Source organism: Entelurus aequoreus, linkage group LG07, assembly GCF_033978785.1.
Source record: "Entelurus aequoreus isolate RoL-2023_Sb linkage group LG07, RoL_Eaeq_v1.1, whole genome shotgun sequence".
NCBI classification, from domain to species: Eukaryota; Metazoa; Chordata; class Actinopteri; order Syngnathiformes; family Syngnathidae; genus Entelurus; species Entelurus aequoreus.
In genome coordinates this window covers 15,136,823-15,145,891 of record NC_084737.1, presented here as the reverse complement: position 1 = coordinate 15,145,891, position 9,069 = coordinate 15,136,823, and the positions used below count along the sequence as shown (strand labels likewise).

Sequence of the window (9,069 nt, the reverse complement as noted above, 5' to 3'; positions counted from 1 at the left end):
AACTAATCGATTAAATCGATTAAAATCGATTATAAAAGTAGTTGCCGATTAATTTAGTCATCAATTCGTTGGATCTATGCTATGCGCATGAGGAGAGGCTTTTTAAAAAATTAAAAAAAAATTAAAAAAAAGACTTTAAAAAAAAAATAAAAAAAATCTTTATTTATAAACTGCAACATTTACACACAGCTGAGAAACAATAATCAAAATAAGTATGGTGCCAGTATGCTGGTTTTTTTTCAATAAAATACTGGAAAGGATAGAAATGTAGTTTGTCTCTTTTATCCGATTATTAATCGATTAATCGAAGTAATAATCGACAGATTAATCGATTATCACATTAATTAATCGTTAGTTGCAGCCCTAATATATATATATACGTATATATATATATATATATATATATATATATATATATATATATATATATATATATATATATATATATAAGAAATACTTGGATTTCAGTGAATTCTAGCTATAAATATACTCCTCCCCCCTTAACTCCGCCCCCCCCCCCACCACCCCCAATCTCCCGAATTCGGAGGTCTCAAGGTTGGCAAGTATGGCAATAATAATATGGGCTGCCTGCATTGCAGCAGGCCCATAACAAGTCATCCTTTAAGATGTATCCATTAAAACCCTTCTTGCGGTCAGATGCTGACCTTTGACCTTGGGTCGGCAGCTGGATTAAAGGTGGTCCCATGTGGGTCATCGTCCCTCGGTGTCAGCTGACACATGCAGGATGTAGAAGCTCCACCCACTCACTTCCTGGTCCAGGTCACCTGACCAAGAGTGGTCTTGTTAGAACATGTGACCTTACTCAGCCAACAAGTCTTAAAAAGATACTCACACAATAAAAAAAAACTGATGTTTTAAGATGTAAACTGTTGTTACTCACTCTACTTAACATGCTATTGTCACAACGTTGTTTTATGACTAATAAGTCACTCATTCCTTTGTCTTAGTACAATTATATCACTAACTTATTAGAGCTTCCAACACTTTTTGACCCTCAAATGCCGCCGTACTCAGGGCCATATCCATTTCAGGGGCTAGCCATGTAAGCTAACAGTTGCTAGCCACCTCACAACAGCATTTAGACAACAAACAAGGCGAACAAATGTGTTTCAAATGGTCCAGATGATGAATAACATTTTAGTCATACCACTACTGGACTTCCATCCATCCATTTCCTACCGCTTGGGTGTCGCTGGAGCCTATCTCAGCTGCATTCGGACTTAAAGTTGAGTCAAAGGAGCTAATGAGTGGCTGTGTGACGGCACAGCAGCTAAAGCAGTGCATTCTGGGACTTGTAGTGCCAGCCCTGCCTGACTTACAGGACAGTAAATGTTCATGTTTAATAGTTTTATTTAGAATAGAAAGCATGCAACTGCTTGTCTGCACAAGTAATGTGTGCGTGTATGTGTATGTGTGTGTGTGTGTGTGTGTGTGTGTGTGTGTGTGTGTGTGTGTGTGTGTGTGTGCGTGTTGCTCAGGTAGATTGACACCCCCCAACTCATTGTGAGTCAACACACTCTGCCCGTGTGTGTGTGTGTGTGTGTGTGTGTGTGTGTGTGTGTGTGTGTGTGTGTGTGTGTGTGTGTGTGTGTGTGTGTGTGTGTGTGTGTGTGTGTGTGTGTGTGTGTGTGTGTGTGTGTGTCACGCTAATCAGCGAGTGCGGCGGGATCACATGACTCAAAGGCTGATTGGAATTGAACACAAACAAAAACAGTGTCGTTGCTGTCGCTCGTTTCACGGACAATATGTGATATCGGTACGATCTGAGCAAAAAACGAGTATCGGAATGAATGGCCGTGCATGTAAAACGTGCGATACAAGCAGTCCTGCAGCGTGATTACTTGCGTGTGATATCATGTGCGACGCAAGCAGTCCTAGAGCGTGACTACTTGTGTGTGATATCATGTGCGATACAAGCAGTCCTGCAGCGTGATTACTTGTGTCTGATATTATGTGCGATACAAGCAGTCCTGCAGCATGATTACTTGTGTGTGATACAAGCAGTCCTGCAGCGTGATTACTTGTGTGTGATAACATGTGCAATACAAGCAGTCCTGCAGTGTGATTGCTTGTGTGTGATATCATGTGCGATACAAGCAGTCCTGCAGCATGATTACTTGTGTGTGATACAACCAGTTCTGCAGCGTGATTACTAGTGTGTGATAACATGTGCAATACAAGCAGTCCTGCAGTGTGATTGCTTGTGTGTGATATCATGTGCGATACAAGCAGTCCTGCAGCATGATTACTTGTGTGTGATACAACCAGTTCTGCAGCGTGATTACTAGTGTGTGATAACATGTGCAATACAAGCAGTCCTGCAGTGTGATTGCTTGTGTGTGATATTATGTGTGATACAAACAGTCCTGCAGCGTGATTACTTGTGTGTGATATAATGTGCGATACAAGCAGTCCTGTACCGTGATTACTTGTGTCTGATATCATGTGCGATACAAGCAGTCCTGCAGCGTGATTACTTGTGTGTGATATCATGTGCGATACAAGCAGTCCTGCAGCGTGATTACTTGTGTGTGATATCATGTGCGATACAAGAAGCCCTGCAGCATGATTACTAATGTGTGATATCATGTGCGATGCAAGCAGTCCTGCAGCGTGATTACTAGTGTGTGATATCATGTGCGATGCAAGCAGTCCTACAGCGTGATTACTTGTGTGATATCATGTGTAATACAAGCAGTCCTGCAGCGTGATTACTTGTGTGTGATACAACCAGTTCTGCAGCGTGATTACTAGTGTGTGATAACATGTGCAATACAAGCAGTCCTGCAGTGTGATTGCTTGTGTGTGATATCATGTGCGATACAAGCAGTCCTGCAGCATGATTACTTGTGTGTGATACAACCAGTTCTGCAGCGTGATTACTAGTGTGTGATAACATGTGCAATACAAGCAGTCCTGCAGTGTGATTGCTTGTGTGTGATATTATGTGTGATACAAACAGTCCTGCAGCGTGATTACTTGTGTGTGATATAATGTGCGATACAAGCAGTCCTGTACCGTGATTACTTGTGTCTGATATCATGTGCGATACAAGCAGTCCTGCAGCGTGATTAATTGTGTGTGATATCATGTGTGATACAAGCAGTCCTGCAGCTTGATTACTTGTGTGTGATATCATGTGCGATACAAGCCTTCCTGCAGCGTGACTACTTGTGCGTGAGATAACGTGCGATACTAGCAGTCTTGCAGTGTAACTACTTGTGCGTGATATCATGTGCAATACAAACAGTCCTACAGCATGATTACTAGTGTGTGATAGCATGTGCAATACAAGCAGTCCTGCAGCGTGATTATTTATGTGTGATATCATGTGCGATACAAGCAGTCCTACAGCGTGATTACTTGTGTGATATCATGTGCGATACAAGAAGTCCTGCAGTGTGATTACTTGTGTGTGATATCATGTGTGATACAAGCAGTCCTGCAGCTTGATAACTTGTGTGTGATATCATGTGCGATACAAGCAGTTCTACAGCATGGTTACTTGTGTGTGATATTATGTGCGAAACAAGCAGTCCTGCAGCGTGTTTATTTGTGTGTGATATCAAGTGCGAAACAAGCAGTCCTGCAGCGTGATTACTTTTGTGTGAGATAGCGTGCGATACTAGCAGTCCTGCAGCGTAACTACTTGTGTGTGATATCATGTGCGATACAAACAGTCCTACAGCGTGATTACTTGTGTGTGATAGCATGTGTGATACAAGCAGTCTTGCAGCTTAATTACTTGTGTGTGATATCATGTGCAATACAAGCAATCCTACAGCGTGATTACTTGTGTGTGATATCAAGTGCGAAACAAGCAGTCCTGCAGCGTGACTACTTGTGTGTGAGATAACGTGCGATACTAGCAGTCCTGCAACGTGATTACAGTGGCCCAGATTTTGGATTTTCAAGGTGTGTAGCGAAGCCTCTGTTGTGTTTTTTTTTACAATTGAAAATGTTTTTAGGGCCCGAGGAGCAAAATCTGTGAAGGCTCTTTTGTGACTGCTCCGTTAATTCTTCTATGCGTTGAAAATGCATTTGTGAGGCCCTTAACGTGTACTTTCACTCTCTAGCGCCACCTTTGAAATCAGAAAAAAAATTAGCCCCTCCTACCAGTTTCACGTATCGACACGAAAATGGCATGAGCCGTCTATCATGACGGGACACGCATGAAAGTCTCAAGAATCCAAACCTGAAAACAAACAGGAAGTCAGCCATCTATTAGTATTTACATGCTGCCGCTGGGTGACATCATACGCAAGTACGGTGTTAGCTTTCACTGTTATGCTGATGACACTCAACTCTACATGCCCCTAAAGCTGACCAACACGCCGGATTGTAGTCAGCTGGAGGCGTGTCTTAATGAAATTAAACAATGGATGTCCGCTAACTTTTTGCAACTCAACGCTAAGAAAACGGAAATGCTGATTATCGGTCCTGCTAGACACCAACATCTATTTAATAATACCACCTTAACATTTGACAACCAAACAATTAAACAAGGAGACTCGGTAAAGAATCTGGGTATTATCTTCGACCCAACTCTCTCGTTTGAGTCACACATTAAGAGTGTTACTAAAACGGCCTTCTTTCATCTCCGTAATATCGCTAAAATTCGTTCCATCTTGTCCACAAGCGATGCTGAGATCATTATTCATGCGTTCGTTACGTCTCGTCTCGATTACTGTAACGTATTATTTTCGGGCCTCCCTATGTCTAGCATTAAAAGATTACAGTTGGTACAAAATGCGGCTGCAAGGCTTTTGACAAAAACAAGAAAGTTTGATCATATTACGCCTATACTGGCTCACTTGCACTGGCTTCCTGTGCACCTAAGATGCGACTTTAAGGTTTTACTACTTACGTATAAAATATTACACGGTTTAGCTCCAGCCTATCTCGCCGATTGTATTGTACCATATGTCCCGACAAGAAATCTGCGTTCAAAAAACTCCGGCTTATTAGTGATTCCCAGAGCCAAAAATAAGTCTGCGGGCTATAGAGCGTTTTCTATTCGGGCTCCAGTACTCTGGAATGCCCTCCCGGTAACAGTTAGAGATGCTACCTCAGTAGAAGCATTTAAGTCCCATCTTAAAACTCATTTGTATAATCTAGCCTTTAAATAGACCCCCCCTTTTTTACACCAGTTGATCTGCCGTTTCTTTTCTTCTCTCCTCTTCTCCCCTGTCCCTTGCGAGGGGGAGTTGCATAGGTCCGGTGGCCATGGATGAAGTGCTGGCTGTCCAGAGCCGGGACCCCGGGTGGACCACTAGCCTGTGCATCGGTTGGGGACATCTCTGCGCTGCTGACCCGTCTCCGCTCGGGATGGTTTCCTGTTGGCCCCGCTGTGGACTGGACTCCCGCTGATGTGTTGGATCCACTGTGGACTGGACTTTCACAATGTTATGTCAGATCCACTCGACATCCGTTGCTTTCGGTCTCCCCTAGAGGGGGGGGGGGTTACCCACATATGCGGTCCTCTCCAAGGTTTCTCATAGTCATTCACCGACGTCCCACTGGGGTGAGTTTTTCCTTGCCCGTATGTGGGCTCTGTACCGAGGATGTCGTTGTGGCTTGCACAGCCCTTTGAGACACTTGTGATTTAGGGCTATATAAATAAACATTCATTGATTGATTGATTGATCTTAATTTTCGACTTTCACTTTTCAGCGAAAAAAAGGAGTCATACTTTGACAAACTCCTCCGAGGGACTTTGACGGAATGATCCGCATTTAAAATTACACATACTTCACATGTAGGCGATGATAAATTGTGAATACATTTTTCCTACGCCATAAGATGTGGGTGTGGCATGGCGGCAAACTTTGCCCCGATGGTTGTTGGCCATTTTTCAGCGGAAAAAAGGGGTTGTATTTTAACGAACTCTTCCTAGGGACTTTGACGGAATGATCCGCGGTTAAAATGACGGATACTAGACATACAAGTGATGATAAATTACGAAGAAATTTGTTCTACGCCATAAGATGTGGGCGTGGCATGCCGCCAAACTTTCCCCCGATGGTTATTGGCCATTTTTCAGCGGAAAAAAGGGGTTGTATTTTAACGAACTCTTCCTAGGGACTTTGACGGAATGATCCGCGGTTAAAATGACGGATACTAGACATACAAGTGATGATAAATTACGAACAAATTTGTTCTACGCCATAAGATGTGGGCGTGGCATGCCGCCAAACTTTCCCCCGATGGTTATTGGCCATTTTTCAGCGGAAAAAAGGGGTCGTATTTTAACGAACTTCTCCTAGGGACTTTGACGGAACGATCCGCGGTTAAAATGACGGATACTAAACATACAGGTGATGATAAATACAGAACAAATTTGTTCCACGCCATAAGATGTGGGCGGGGCATGGCGCCAAACTTTACCCCGATGGTTGTTGGCCATTTTTCATAGGAAAAAAGGGGTCGTATTTTAATGAGCTTCTGCTAGGGACTTTGACGGAATGATCCGCGATTAAAATGACAGATACTACACATATAGCCGATGATAAATTGCGGAAAAAAAAGTCTTACGCTATAAGATGTGGGCGTGGCATGCCGCCAAACTTTACCCCGATGGTTGTTGGCCATATTACATAGCAAAAAAGGGGTCGTATTTTTAACAAACTCCTCCTAGGGACTTTGACGAAATGATCCATGGTTAAAATGACAGATACTACATATACAAGTGATGATAAATTCCGAACTAATTTGTTCTACGCCATAAGATGTGGGTGTGGCATGGCACCAAACTTTACCCCGATGGTTGTTGGCCATTTTTCATAGGAAAAATGGGGTCGTATTTTATCGAACTCCTCCTAGGGACTTTGGCGGAATGATCCGCGGTTAAAATGACGGATACTAAACATACAAGTGATGATAAATACAGAACAAATTTGTTCTACGCCATAAGATGTGGGCGTGGCATGGCGCCAAACTTTACCCCGATGGTTGTTGGCCATTTTTCATAGGAAAAAAGGGGTCGTATTTTAATGAACTTCTGCTAGGGACTTTGACGGAATGATCCGCGGTTAAAATGACAGATTCTAGACATATAGCCGATGATAAATTGCGGAAAAAAGTCTTACGCTATAAGATGTGGGCGTGGCATGCCGCCAAACTTTACCCCGATGGTTGTTGGCCATATTTCATAGGAAAAAAGGGGTCGTATTTAAATGAACTCCTCCTAGGGACTTTGACGGAATGATCCGCGGTTAAAATGACAGATACTAGACATACAGGTGATGATAAATTCAGAATAAATTTGTTCTACGCCATAAGAGGTGGGCGTGGGATGGCGCCAAACTTTGCCTCGAGGGTTGTTGGCCATTTTTAAGCGGAAAAAAGTGGTCGTATTTTAACGAACTTCTCCTAGAGACTTTGACGGAATGATCCGCGGTTAAAATGACATCTACTACATATGCAGGGGATGATAAATTGCGAACAAATTTGTTCTACGCCATAAGATGTGGGCGGGGCATGGCGCCAAACTTTACCCCGATGGTTGTTGGCCATATTATGTAGCAAAAAATGGGTCGTATTTTAACAAACTCCTAGGGACTTTGACGGAATGATCCGGGGTTAAAATGACAGATACTAGACATACAAGTGATGATAAATTCCGAACTAATTTGTTCTACGCCATAAGATGTGGGTGTGGCATTGCGCCAAATTTTGCCTCGATGGTTGTTGGCCATTTTTAAGCGGAAAAAAGTGGTCGTATTTTAACGAACTTCTCCTAGAGACTTTGACGGAATGATCTGCGGTTAAAATTACACATACTTCACATGTCGGCGATGATACATTGCAAATACATTTTTCCTACGCCATAAGATGTGGGCGTGGTATGGCGCCAAACTTTGCCCCGATGGTTGTTAGCCATATTTCATGTGAAAAAAGGGGTCGTATTTTAATGAACTTCTGCTAGGGACTTTGACGGAATGATCCGCAGTTAAAATGACAGATACTAGACATATAGCCGATGATAAATTGCGGAAAAAAGTCTTACGCTATAAGATGTGGGCGTGGCATGCCGCCAAACTTTACCCCGATGGTTGTTGGCCATATTTCATAGGAAAAAAGGGGTCGTATTTAAATGAACTCCTCCTAGGGACTTTGATGGAATGATCCACGGTTAAAATGACAGATACTAGACATACAGGTGATTATAAATTCCGAATAAATTTGTTGTACGCCATAAGAGGTGGGCGTGGGATGGCGCCAAACTTTGCCTCGAGGGTTGTTGGCCATTTTTAAGCGGAAAAAAGTGGTCGTATTATAACGAACTTCTCCTAGAGACTTTGACGGAATGATCCGCGGTTAAAATGACATCTACTACATATGCAGGGGATGATAAATTGCGAACAAATTTGTTCTACGCCATAAGATGTGGGCGGGGCATGGCGCCAAACTTTACCCCGATGGTTGTTGGCCATATTACGTAGCAAAAAATGGGTCGTATTTTAACAAACTCCTAGGGACTTTGACGGAATGATCCGGGGTTAAAATGACGGATACTAGACATACAAGTGATGATAAATTCCGAACTAATTTGTTCTACGCCATAAGATGTGGGTGTGGCATGGCGCCAAATTTTGCCTCGATGGTTGTTGGCCATTTTTAAGCGGAAAAAAGTGGTCGTATTTTAACGAACTTCTCCTAGAGACTTTGACGGAATGATCTGCGGTTAAAATTACACATACTTCACATGTCGGCGATGATAAATTGCAAATACATTTTTCCTACGCCATAAGATGTGGGCGTGGCATGGCGCCAAACTTTGCCCCGATGGTTGTTAGCCATATTTCATAGGAAAAAAGGGGTCATGTTTTAATGAACTTCTGCTTGGGACTTTGACGGAATGATCCGTGGTTGAAATGACACATACTTCACAAGTAGGCGATGATAAATTGCGGGGGGAAAAAATCCTACGCCATAAGATGTGGGCGTGGCATGGCGCCAAACTTTGCCCCGATGGTTGTTGGCCATATTTCATAGGAAAAAAAGGGTCATATTTTAATGAACTCCTCCTAGGGACTTTGACGGAAT

The 9,069-nt window shown here is 42.9% G+C and overlaps 1 protein-coding gene across 4 annotated transcripts in view; it reads right to left on the bottom strand.

Moving 5' to 3' along the window:
• LOC133653423 (extracellular sulfatase Sulf-2-like) overlaps positions 1-1,300 on the bottom strand; it is an 84,700-nt gene extending 83,400 nt beyond the window's left edge. For 3 of the 4 annotated variants that reach the window (XM_062052660.1, XM_062052661.1, XM_062052662.1), the window contains exons 1-2: positions 1,169-1,299; positions 666-785 (exon numbers count right to left, since the gene is read on the bottom strand). The gene's annotated coding sequence lies outside the window, so the exon portion shown is untranslated. Of the gene's footprint in view, positions 1-665; positions 786-1,168 lie in introns of all 4 variants that reach the window. The other variant, XM_062052663.1, reaches the window with a different exon arrangement.
• Between the last annotated feature and the right edge of the window lie 7,769 nt (positions 1,301-9,069).